This window comes from Caretta caretta, chromosome 2, assembly GCF_965140235.1.
Source record: "Caretta caretta isolate rCarCar2 chromosome 2, rCarCar1.hap1, whole genome shotgun sequence".
Taxonomy (NCBI): domain Eukaryota; kingdom Metazoa; phylum Chordata; order Testudines; family Cheloniidae; genus Caretta; species Caretta caretta.
This window is the reverse complement of record NC_134207.1, coordinates 133007443-133021281: the sequence shown is the minus strand read 5'-3', so window position 1 is coordinate 133021281 and position 13839 is coordinate 133007443. Positions and strand designations below refer to the sequence as shown.

Genomic DNA, 13839 nt, shown 5'->3' with positions numbered 1-13839 from the left:
GTGCAGGAACTCCACATCTGGCTGTCTCTTACATTAGTCACACAGATGGTGGCAGGGGAGACTTTATTCCCTCCTATTGATCTGCACTTCTGTAAAAGGAAAAGGCACGATCCATCCCCTAATTATTTGAAGTAGAACCATGAGACCTAGAGTACCAGACTACATTTCCAGACAGTTCTACCTGAATAGCTCTCAATTTTTTAACTCTAGTTAGTTCACAAATGGCACCCTTACACTTACTTGTATGTTTTAAGAAGCTGATAATTGCGGCATGAAAAGTCACACATGCAAAATCTCTGCATTATTTTCAGAAAGCAGCTGATGGGCTTAATGCAGCTGCAAATAATTCTAAATGTTCGTACACCATCAGCCCTCAAATTTAGTACATTATGCACTGTTTGCAAATTAAGTCTACCAAGCCCTTTAAGGTTTATTATTATATGTTGTATTCTGCTGCAGAGATATTTTCTCAAGGGGAAAAATAGAAGCCATCTATATTTTACAATAGAAATTAAGCTGGCATTATTCCAAAAACAGTGTAAATTAGCAGCAAGGCACATTGCAAACAAAGCTGACAGTAATTTATAATATAAAACAGAGTGGCATTTTAGTAGCATGTATACAAAATGGACAGATATGGCTTTATTCCTAGCTTCTGAGGGCATAAATTAGTGTGTGCATGCCTGCACTGCTCCCTCTAATTTTAGAGGGATTTTGAATAATTTTGAATATTATCTATTTAAAACTTCTTGGTATCTGAAAGAGTTTACCTGAATGCTATTTAACACACTTTTCAGTTTGTAGCACATCAATAATTTACTGTATATTTCTGTACAGCGCTTATGTCCAGGTCCCTGATTACCGCCAAATTGATATCTTGACATTTTTCAGAGCACTTCAGTTTAGAAGCCGTTTGGATTGTACACGTGTGCGTGTTACAAAGTGATTGAAATGAAAGTAGCACTCCCAGTGCTGAGCAGCAGGTCTAAAAACATTTCAAACCAATAACTCTGAACGTCCTGCTCATCTCCATTCACTTTAAAACCAGAAGCAATATGTGTTGCTGGTTAGATAAGAAAATAACACTTAAAACTGGCACTTACTGCCCAATGGTAGCTGTGTGCTTCCCTTCTCTCACACAATCTGCCAAGCCAATCTTACTGCTTCTGCGATGCTGAAAAAAAAAATAAGACAACAAATCAGACATTAGCGAAAGAGGAGAGATTTTTAATTCTTGCCCGGAGCTGGAGTTAAGAGTAGCATAAATGATATTGGTACATCTGTTTGGAAATACTGTTGACACTTGAGACTCCTCTTCAGAAAGAAATGCAGATAGGGATGGAAGTTCCCTTTTTTCCCTTCTGACAGTGGACTCCATTTAACCCCTACCTGCTACAAACTAATGACAATCTGTCAGTGTAAAATCTAGCCACAAATATTTTATGTTATTGTGTAAAGTTCAGGTCTGACCAAGAAAAAAATAATCAGATGGGTTTATCAGCATACTGAAGAATAATCAGATCCATCACCCTCACCTTTGGCCATTTTTAAGAGCAATCCTGAACGTTCCAGAGTATTGAGTTAACTTTTCTTTTTAAATAGCCTCCCTAATTTATTCCCCATGCTATGTCACCTCCAGTTACCAACTGGAAACCCAAGAATCAAAATAGTGCAATATTAAACAGAACAAATTTCCAGCCTGACTGGAAGCAGAAGTCACATTTGGAGGAGACCCTGATTATGAGATGTCCACCTCAAATTTTCCTATGAAAAAGCCTAGGATACATCAGATGACATTCTAATTAGCACTCAAGCTTCAGGGTGCACATCTCACCCAAATGCAAGCCAAATCCAAAACAACAAACGCTTTATAGTTTGCCTATCATACAAAAGTAGAATCCCCATCTCAACCAACTTCATTGTAAGTTAGACCCATCCAGGGCCACATAAAGGCAACACTCACATACCCACTCCCTCAAGACACTTCTGGCATTGCCCCCAAATTATGACCCAGCTCTCTACTTGAAATGGAGTAGAGTGGAAGGGGCAGCAGGATAGGGCTGTGTAATCTCTGACAGAACAGTAGCAGATACCTACTCTGCATGGGAGCTTCAGTGGTGACAGCAACTGTCCCTCTCCCCTGTGGAGGCAGTGATGGCAGCTGTGATATATCTGTTTGGATGGGTAGTCTGGGCCTACTGTATTATTCTCCTGTCACACAGTCCTCAGCCGGAGTGGCATTGACTGAGAACCGCCCGGAACAGTAGGTCTTGGAGTAAACACCCCACTGTCATGCATAGGCCAGCTCTTCTTCTGCTGGTGCAAATAGAAGAAAGCACTGACTTTCTGACATTCATGTGTGACAACTGCTGTGTACTGAAGGGTACAGTAACCACTGGAGCCAGTGAGCCTGACTCCAGTCACGTGACAGGGCTAGTAACCCCTACCCATGTCAGCTGACTGGGGTAAACAAATAAAGTTCAGTTGACTCTTACTAGCATTCATGTGTGAGTCACACATTTATTAACCTAGTATGAAGAAGCATTTACAGTTTCTAGTAAGCTCCATTACAAAATATCAGATGGTGTTAATTTAATTAAAAATTTAAAAAGAGATGCAGATAAAACTCTTAATCATTCCTCACTTCTGATACATTATAGATGTCACCACATTGAAGCATACCTTCCTTACAATGTTACACCTACAGTTGTTCCATTTTCAGTTCTCCATGCAGTCTGTAAAGCTTGTCAAAACTTAGGGAAATGATGACAGTTTTGTAACATCACTGTTGCCAACTCTCATGATTTTTTTGCAGTGACGGGATTTTAGCTGTGGCTAGAGCCCAGTCTGAAGATGAAGAGAGAAACTCCAGCCCTCTAGCGAATTTGAGCCTTGAATGCCTGTCCCAGTTGCCTGCCTCCTGGGGTAGAGCAACCAATCACAGCTGCTATGGGAAAAGCAGTTTCCCCTTCCCCCCACCTCATAATCCCAAAGCCACTCTCATGGAAGGAGAGGGGGAGTAGTGAACTAAAGAATTCCTGGAGCTGACACCCCCCCCAAATCTGGAAGGGGGAGAGGTGACCCCATTGCAGCCCCCAACCCAAAAGACTGGAAGAGAGAAGTGAAGAACACCAGGAGGAGCAGAAGTGTGGCTGAGAAAACTTGGGGGTGAACTGATGGAAAGAAGGGCTGCGGGGGGCAGAACTGATTTGAAAGTTGGGGCAAAATTAATTTCTGGGCAGTGGATGGGAAGACGTGGGGTAAGAGCACCTGAAGCATGGGCCAAATCTCTCTCTCTCTCTCTCTCTCTCTCTCACACACACACACTGTAAGGGAGAGCTCAAAAATCTAAAGACAGACCAAAACCCCCACTATTTTATTCAGATATAACATTATCAATTAATAATAACATTAAAATGTACACGTTTATTAACATTATTGCACTAATAATATTAATAAAAACATATGTTATTATTAATGATATAGTAGTAAATTGCATTTAAGGTCTGACTCATGATTTTGGATCTCCTGAGATTGGCAATGCTGAGTACAAAGCTAGTGACATTTTCAAATAACTTCTGATAACCCCACCAACCATAATGAGGAAAGGATTTTAAAGGAACACTATCAATTTCAAAATGTCATTTTATTATTAATATTGTGGTAGCAGTAGGAGGCCACCACTGAGATTAGTGCCTCATTATGTTATTCATACATGTATTAAGAGACAGTACCTGCCCTCAAAAGTTTCCAATCTTAATATACAAGACAATAAAAGGGTGGGAGAAAGAGTATTATCTCTCTGTGGAAAATGAAGACACAGTGATTAAGTGATCTGCCCAAGGTCATAGAGGAAGTCTGTTGTGGAACTCAGCCTAGACCCATGCTTTCCTAAGTTCCATTTCAGTGCCTTAACCAAAAACTTTTTTCTCTAGATCTTTCTTCATTTCTATATGAAAGTCTCTGACCTACTATTTTTACATGTAACCTTACCATACAGAAATTGCAAGTGGTCAAATAAAATGTGGTGCTCTCTATTTTTCAGTCTTATTTTTGCATTAGATATTTATTTGTATTGCAGCAGTACATGGAGGCCTCTGTTAGGGATAAGGACACATGTAAAATTAAAAAGATGTTCCTCCTCCAAGGAGTTTATACAATCTAAGTAGCTAGTGTCCAGTCAGTTGCATGTCTGTGTTGATAGTGAAATTCACATTAATTTTACATATCAGCATGGTGACATCACAGTAATGCCAACTTAGGGGAATTCATGTGTACACAGGTCCTGTAAGAGCGTGTGATAAGAGCAGAGGAACAGCCAGAAGGGTGTCTATTCACCTCTCTAGGACTCCTAGAAGAGGCTGAAGGATAAAAGCTGGGATGGTGTCTCCCCTTCGTGGTTCCCCATATTGTTTTAGGGCAAATGAAATCCAACGATCACAATCACCACAGCATGAAGCTCTGAAAGGTAAACAATGTGTAGCAAGGTGACACTGGTTTTCTAGTCTCTCCCCAGGCTGTTTGCAGAATTGGAAGAGAACTGAATGGGAAGGCAGAGTCTATGAGTTACCAGCGGGGGTGTAGCAGGACTCAGCCTCCCTGCCTGATCTGCCACTGTCACAGATAATAGCAGGGACTGTGAGCCATGTCATGACCCCTCTCCTGCGTGAAAGCATCAAGTGGGGATAACCAAGGTAGCTGTTAGGTGAAGAGAAGCATTGAAGCTCTCTCCCCTGCTAGTGCAACCCAGGTAATCATCAGAAGGAGAGAAAAGAATATTAAACATGTATGAAAAAGTGCAAACTGAAGAAAAATCATGAAGTGGCAGCAAGTTGGGCACAACCTTTAAGATGCTCATTTTAATGACACTTTGAAAACATGGGAGATGTCAAATTGATTGCCTTTGAAGACTATCATAAGAGATCAGATGTGGAGCTGGAGCACCAAGTTTGGCCTCCAGAATAACATATAAAATAGAAAAAAAAACAAAAAACCCTTCTGTGTTAAAATGAGATACGTGTAGTTCCCTCTACAGTGCATTGATAATCCTGCAGTCTTATAATTCCAGCAATTCTGCAGAGGATTTCACTGAACAACAAAGAGTGCCTGTTACAACAAAAACAAAACCAAACCCCTCCTGTTCCTGCAGGGCTGAAGGAAATTTTGAAACAGCTGGACAGCACTTTTTCAAGAGAGTCAAAATATAACGGTTATATTTTGACTCTTGAAAAAGTGCTGTCCGGCGGTTTCAAAATTTCCTTCTGTCCTGCACTTTTTCATACATGTTTAATATTCTTTTCTCTCCTTCTGGTGATTACCTGGGTTGCGCTACCACATTCATCTACAGTGGCTTTTAACAGTGAACACATGCAAATTGCTCCTAGAATATTTCATTTGTCCCTTTTGCAGAGAAACTTGAGCAGGGTGAGTCATGGTGGAACCTGCTTGTTGAGAAGAAATAGGCACTCAGAGTCTGGCTTTCTTCTTCCTTGGAACACACAAGACCAATTATACTAACTAACATCATCATCACCGAAAGATGAAAGGAAGAAGGGAAATGAGTGTAACTGTAGATGCTTTAAAAAAAAACCCACTGTTCTCCCCTTCTGGGTTTAATATCACAGTTGGAATAAATCTGTTTTGATTAGCACCACACTAAAGATATCTTTGGGGGAGAAAAGAAAATAAACAGTATACATTTTTTAAAAAAATCCAACAGCCTTACACTGAAAGAAGTTATTAATATTGTCTTTATTACTTTTACTCTTGTTATTGCTTCTTGAAATGGTAGGAGAGATCTAAGAGTTATGGTCTGTTTTCCCATTGATACTATAATGAGCCACTAGGGGAACTAAAAGCAACTTACTGCCACACAAATTATGGCAAGTTTTTGGGGTTTTTTTTAGGTTGTATAATTAAGGGGAGGTAGTGCTATTGGCAACAGGATTAGTCTTTAAATTCTTCACTCCCCGCCTCAGGGAGCTGAGCACTGTAACTCCCCTTCTGTATATTTCTAACCAACTAAAGCTATTATCTTTTTGTTTACCATAAATAGTGCCTGTGACTCACTTTGTTTTGGGGAACCTGCCTCACAATCCCAATATAAATGTATGTGGCTAGCCCCTGTGGGAGAACCACAGTGCATTGCAATGGTGCAAAACCCATCATAAAGAAATCTCCCAACATTTACAACTTGAAACAGTGCAGCTATATCATCTCAAGAAGTGATTTTGTTAGTTCTCAGAAGGTAAACATACTGGGCCTGACCTACATACCCAAGTGCTCCAGGAACTAGTATTGATAATGCTATAGAAGTTATAATATCAGTACCTGACATAACTGAATAATTGCTGATGTGGGCACTGTGCTATTGAAGAAGCTGTCTTTTAGGTGTGATTTAAAACAGAAGTAATCTTGACTATTACCCTAGAGACCCAGTTATTATACTTGGGGCATGTAAGACTCCCACAGCAATTTTTGCAAGAGGAGGTCAATAACCATCCTTATGTGCTCATCTAATTACAATGTGACATTTTGGTTGGATATGATATTGTTACTTCCTGTCCTAAGCTCTTGCATAGTGTTTCTGTGCATGTTATCAGCTGCTATGTTATGCTCCATAATTCTTTCAGTTTTGGTAGCGGGTAAAGTGATTAGACTAGACTGATGGACAAACTATTTATATCATTTAGCAAAATGCATAAACGCTTTGGGATCCATATGGATGAAAGAAGTCCTCAACATTGAAGGCCTGCAACATATGATAACTCCATTCCTGTACCCACACACTTGTCTTCTACATGTTTTTGTACTGGAAATAACATTTTTGACTAATATTGATTACTTGTAAACTATATTCTCAAGTAAGTTTCAATTGGTAAGCATTTGCTCAGAAAAGTGATCATCAGAAATGATTTCCTTGTGATTTTTTACACTTTAAATATTCCTTCCCTCCCCCTCCCCCGTGGCTACTTGAAAAGTCAAAGCACTGAAAGCCTAATTCATCTTCTTGCTTTGGCACATAGCTGGAATCCAACTGAGTGACTGGAGTCTAAGCATAGAAACAAGAGCAGCACTCTAGGGAATGCATGCACCTAGCAGGGACCTAAAAGCTTCAATTTTTAAGCTCCAACAACAGTATAATGATCTTAGTGATCTTACTATGCTATGAACAAAAAACAAAAACAAAAAAAAAAAAGGGGGATGGTCATTTTATGCCCTATAATTTTCAAATGCTACCTACATATGACATTTGCTTGAAGGCACAGAGCCATATAGCTGAACTTGACAGTTTTTCCTTCACTGCCCTGCACTTTTTCATTGCCATAAATGGGAGATGAATTAGCATACAGCTATTTGTTCTAATGAGAAATTCATTCCTTTCTGAGAATACCAGTAAGAAATAATGTGTGCTTATCATACATAAACTGCATTTTTGAAGCATAAGCCAAATATTTACTATGCTGCCTTTCCCCCCAATTCTTATTGTCTAACTTATAGAGGGTTGTTTTAAATCTTTTAATTAAACTTAGAGTCTAATTGCTTGGCTCCCCATAATCCCCTTCATCTGTAGCTTCACTGAGGCATCCATGAAGGGAAGCTCAAATTACCAGCTAGAACCAAGCAAAGGTATTAGAATATGGCCATTTATAGGGTCCTACCAAATTCACGGCCATGAACAATGTGTCACGGACCGGGAAAACTGGTCTTTTGTGTGCCTTTACTCTATACTACACAGATTTCCTAGGGGGAGACCAGCATTTCTCAAATTGGTGGCCCTGACCCAAAGGAAGTTGCGGGGACAAGTCACAAGGTTATTTTGGGGGGCGGGATTGTGGTATTGCCACCCTTACTTCTGTGCTGCCTTCAGAGCTGGACAGCCGGAGAGTGGCGGCTGCTGGCTGGGAGCCCAGCTCTGAACGCAGCGCCCCACCAGCAGCAGCAGCACAGAAGTAAGGGTGGCAATACCATTCCATGCCATCCTTATTTCTGCACTGCTGCCTGCAGAGCTGGGCAGCCAGAGAGTGGCAGCTGCTGACTGAGGGCCCAGCTCTGCAGGCAGCAGCAGAGAAGTAAGGGTGGCAACACCACAGCATGCCCTCCTTACTTCTGCGCTGCTGCTGGTGGGGCTCCAGAACTGGGCTCCCGGCCAGCAGCCACCGCTCTGCAGCTGCCCAGCTCTGAAGGCAATTTCTGCCACCATGAGCAGCACAGAAGTAAGGGTAGCAGTACCGCAACCCCATCTCCTACAATAACCTTGCAACCCCCCTCCCTCCCCAACTCCTTTTTTTGTCAGGATCCCTACAATTACAACACAGTGAAATTTACTATTTAAAAAATTCTGTGACCATGGAATTGACCAAAATGGACCATGAATTTGATAGGGCCCTAGCCATATATTAGTTTAAATAGGCACATGACTTATTTGTACTTCTTATTATACCGGGTAGATTTGTTTCTTTGTGTGTGGTTTGGTTTGGTTTTCTACCTTACAGAAACAAGCTCGCTGCTTTCTTTTTACATATTTAGCTACAATCCACCCCGGATGTAAACCCACTGAAGACAATGGAGTTACATCAGGGATGAATTTATCCCTGAATGAATTAAAGAAGAAAAGGCTCAGATTTCAAATTCTCCACTTTGTCAAAACAGGTCACCACCACTTAGTAGCTCCTTTTAAAAATATTTTCTATCACAAGAAAGCATTTCAAAACATAGTGTTGCATCTATCTGCATTCACCCTGGTAATAACTGTCACTGTGCATTGATAGAGATGGTTCTTCAAAGAACGCTATAATACATTCAAAACCTAAGAATAAGCATTCCCAGCACTTTGCTAAAGGTGATTGAGATAAACATGACATTACTAAGGAAAACATGTGTTATCAAAATGCATGTACACCCACATTTGGAAGTTATTCAACTTTACTAGGGGTCTTCTAAGGTTATTCTATTAGCAAGGTTGATTATTATGTGTAATATAATTGGAGCCATGACACCAGACAGTAATTTTCAATGTAACACATGAGAAAACATTAATAGCAATACAAAGGTAAATAAGTGGATAGCTTGTACTAATCTATTCTTTAAGAGCCATCCAAGATGTATAACGTCATGACTGAATGCTGTGGAAATTCAGCACATTCAGTAACTTGCTGGTGCTCCTTCAAGAAATACCAAACATCTTTAGAGGTACAAAGTAAGTGAAAGCAATGAATTAGCCTCAGATCTCCAAGTTAGAATGAAACCAACACTTGTAAATCTAAATAATCTTCTGTCCTAGAATTTTGTATTTTAAAATAATAACAACAAGTAAATGTATAACAACCACCACCACTTTACATAAGACAGAAAAGAGATATGAGGGAAAGAGGGCCATGGCTGACAAGGACAAGCAGTGTTGATGGGAAAATATAATTAATTGATCTCATTCTGTTGGTATTGCCACAAAGCCTGAAATAATTGTCCAGATTGGATTAAAAGAAATTGTGGTACTGTTTGATGTGGTGGTGTCGTTCTCCCCCCACCTCCACCCCACCTCAGCCCCCTCCTCTATCAAGGTCGAGGAGAGAGATAGAACAATCTAAAAATTGTGAACTACATTTACATTCATAGGGCACATGTAAAAAAGGTATCAATGTCTTTTGGACATGACCAGCATTATCTTGACAGCGATAATCTATCTCAATTTAGCGTCTACTATCCTCCATGAAAGATAAAGGGTGAGAAGAGAGCTGAAGAGAAGAAGCAAGTACATGAACTGGTGAGCGTATATACTGTACAGATGCCCACTGTGAAGGATGATTCAAGCCAGTTTCCGAAATCCTTTCAGTAGCATTACAAGTAGATTAATTTCCTGTGCTTATTTTGATCTCACAACAGTTTTATATTGGTGTCCTTCCAGTAACTCTGACAGAATTCCTCCTGATTTATGCTGGTGTAACACAAAACACAATCATGTTCCCTATCTTTCTTTCTTGTTTTTGGTAAATTGCCAAACAAGATTTTCACTTTTCGAACTCCAGATCAGCCATTTAAAATCAAATCACCTAGGTCATCTTATATCTAATGATGATAGAGAACAACGGCAGAAACAAGGTGTTACTTATTAAAGTCTTTCAAGCAAGTCTTAATTCAGTCACTTTAAATCAAAAAATTAAAACCCTAGAAAGCAGCAGGCTGTCTAGGCATTTTCAGCTGGAGAGCAGAAGGAACCATGTGGCCACAATCAATCAGTACTGTGGGGCAGATTACCTGACCTGCTGTAGTAGCACCATTCAGGCAGTACTGGGGGAAGAGAAACCACCTGCAGGTCTCTTACCAGGCTTCCCATGGCTCCCAGGCTCTCCAGCAGACTGCCAGTTGGACTGCAGAGGACCTGGGAGTCTCCAGGCTATGAGGCTCACAGTGCTTGTTCACTGCCTGGCTAGCCAGCACCCCAGATAGCTGATTCCTGGATTGCCAAGCTGCTTGGTTAGCTGCCTTCTCAAGCAGCATGGGACGGTGGCCAGCCAGGGAACTGGGCAGCCCACCCACAAAAAACAAACAGCCAACAAGCTGAAAAATTCCATTTTTGTTCTGTTATGAATTTTTTCTGGAAATCCCTTCCCACAAAAAACAGTTTGTGCTTTTTGACTTTTTGCCCCAGTTTGAGATGGGAAAACATTCAGAAACTTGTTTTGTAGGAAAGGATTTCCATTTTCCAGCCAGTTCAGGGCAATAACTGGTTATTGGTTCTCATCTTCTCCCATCTGTTTCCCACATCTGCTGAACTGCCCTTGATGCTGGTGATAGTGGGTACCCATCCTTTGCTATGCAGTCCCCTTGGCTCAAGCAAGGCCAGATAATTCCTATCCTGCTCCCCTGAGACTCCAGTGCATCTGGCAGCAAGCTTCTGAGCCCAGACAGACCAACTTGTGCTAACAGGGCTCAAGCTAGCACATTAACAAAAGCTGTGCAGACATGGCAGCACTGAAGGGAGCTTGGGGTAAGCATCCACGGTCAGATCCAGAGGGCAGGGTGGGCTGGAGTTTATGTGGCTAGCCCAAGCCACAACATCCTCAGAGCTATAGCTTTTGTTTGTTTGTTTGTTTTTTCCATGCTAGAGCAAGCCCCACTAACATAAGTCTGTCTACCTGGGCTGGGAGGCTACCCCCGCTACAGTGTAGATGTAATCCAGTAGCACAGGAGGCTATGGAGTAGTCTCCTTTCTCTGCAATGCAGCAAGCAGCCAGAGAGGGAGTTGAGCTGCTGACCTGCTGCAGCAGAGACAGGAAAGTAGCTGCTCAGAGGCTACGCACTAGAGCCTGAGGCAATAGGAGAACAAGTGGTAAGGAGTTCTGAAGGCCACAACATTTCAGCTTAGAAACATGGTTTAGGGAGCACTTTTTCAATTAATAACCTAATCCAAATTTTCTTAACACTGTCCTGCTCAAGAGCCAAGATTTAGAGCCTTGTGGACACCCTTATGCTAGAACACATCTTCCCTTGTGATGCAGTAAATATATACAAGGCTTCTATTAGAAATACCCAACATATCAGGATCTCAGTTCTTACCTGGAGTTAAAGTTATGAGTTCATGAGGTCAGACTAGATGATCACAACGGCCCTTTCTAGCCTTGTAATCTGTGACTCTCCATGGAATGCTAATCGTGACATTATGGCAAGTGAACCAACAATCCATATGCGGAGATAATTTGGTGAAATATTACATCTGAGAAAGCAGTGTTTCTGCAAATGGCAAGGGACATTACGTCAGCTGAGATAAGAAGTAGCTTGGCAGTGCCAAACTGGGGCCCTTACATAGATATGGTGTGATGATGTAGTAGCAAAGTCTAGAATGTGATAAACCCAGACTAGATTAGTGCTGGTCATTTAGAAAAGGTGGCTCATTTTGTTCCCACCTGGCATTAGGTTACGCCTGGTGGGGGAATTATGTGTGAGTTGATTGTAAGACCGAGCAGAGTTTGTGAAACTGAAGCTGCCTTCTCTGCATTACATGTCCTAGCCTGTTGTCTAAATTGTTTGTGGTAAGAAGAGTATTATTTACTTCGTCCTCATGTTATGTTTGAGCCTTTATATTGTAATTCAGAAAGAATCTGACAATTTTTCATAGAAAAAGGTTGTTTTTTTTTCCCCATTGGAAAAAGGGGGTTTATCAATATTTTAAACAAAAACTTCAAAATAAATATTTCAGGGAAAATCCCTTGACATGTTTTGATATTTTTGAAAAGTTTATGGAATTTTTTTGTAATAATCACTTTTGTTCTTTTTACAATAATAATAAATAATAATGCTAATAATAAACTTTCCCCTCCCAAGAAAAAAAAAAGTGATACAAAAATTTCAAATGGTAAGAAGTTAGAGAAAGTAACACTTCTGTTTTTAAAAGTGTCATTTTCTTGCCCTTTTTATTTTTAACCTTTTTTATGTTTAACCTTCCTCCCCCCTTTGTTAACACTTAAAAGTGAAAGTATTCCTTTTTTTTCTAAGAAAGTAACACTTTCAGCAGTTTTACTGTTTTCCAACTGACAAAACTTGAAAAACAGAAAGTGTGGCATTTTTTTTTTCCACAGCAGGAAAATCTGAAAACTTATTTCCCATAGGAAAATTCACATGAGAAAAAAAATCCCATTTTCTGGCCAGCTCCAGAAATAATTATATAATGTTTGTAAAAATAATATTGAAAGTTAAACATATAATTGGCAGTGCTTAGTATTATAATAAATAAAACAGCAGCATTAGCATACCTGTGACATATTTTCTATTTAAAACAAAACTCAAACAAAAGAGCAAACAAACAACTATTTTTATTGAATCTTCTGCTGTATAAACTTTCTAAATGAATATTGTGTAAGTTAGTGTAAGTGATTGAGCAAATACTTTTTTGTAATACTGTGTGGATTCTTCACTCCAAGAGGGGCTATATATTTATAACTTTCTCCTCAACATATAACTTGGACACCTCCCAAACATTAATTTATTCATCCTCACAACATCCCATGATGTAGGAAAATGTTATAGCCATTTAATATATGGGGAACTGAATCATAGTGACATTAGTGACTTGCTCAGATTGTGGCAGAGCTAGGAACTGAGTGTCAGTCCAGTGATTTTCACAAGACTATCCTGTCCCTACCTGTATGAAACCTTTTTCTGGATTTTACTGTTCAAATATGCGATTGAAAGGGTGCTGTTTAAATTGTTACTGTGTGGCTGTGTGACTAATTTTGGTGGTAACATATAGTAAAAGAAACAATGAAGACCTGATGTATTGTGTTCGGAGGACCCATGATTGCTAGGGAGAGAGTCACAATAGTGCAGATATTTGGAACGACAAAGAATGACATTGAACTGGAAGAACAGAAGGCCTAAGTGCCTGCCGTTAGTAGAATACTCTCTACTCTTCCAGATACCAAATCACAGAATCAGAAGTGTAGGACTGGAAAGGATCTCAACCGGTCATCTTATGCAGTCCCCTGCATTCAAGACAGGGCTAAGTAATAATTAGACCATTCTGACAGGTGTTTGTCTAACCTGTTCTTAAAAACCTTCCATGCTGGAGATTCCACAACCTTCCTAGGCAATTTGTTCCAGTGCTTAACTACCCTGACAATTAGGAAGTTTTTCCTAATGTCCAACCTAAACCTCCCTTGTTGCAATTTAAGCCCATTGCTTCTTTTCCTAGCCTCAGAGGTTAACGAGAAGAAATTTTTCACCCTCCTCCTTGTAACAACCTTGTATGTACTTGAAAACTGTTAGCATGTCACCCCTCAGTCTTCTCTTTTCCAGACTAAACAAACCTTTTTTTTTTTTTTTTTCCCAATTGTCCCTCAGAGG

General features: G+C 40.2%; 1 protein-coding gene across 9 annotated transcripts in view; it reads right to left on the bottom strand.

Annotated features, from left to right (window-relative positions):
• Positions 1 to 13839, bottom strand: part of CDH18 (cadherin 18) — an 831624-nt gene that overhangs the window by 280307 nt on the left and 537478 nt on the right. For all 9 annotated transcript variants that reach the window (XM_048839639.2, XM_075125429.1, XM_048839637.2 and 6 more), the window contains one exon: positions 1104 to 1174. The gene's annotated coding sequence lies outside the window, so the exon portion shown is untranslated. The remainder of the gene's footprint in view (positions 1 to 1103; positions 1175 to 13839) is intronic.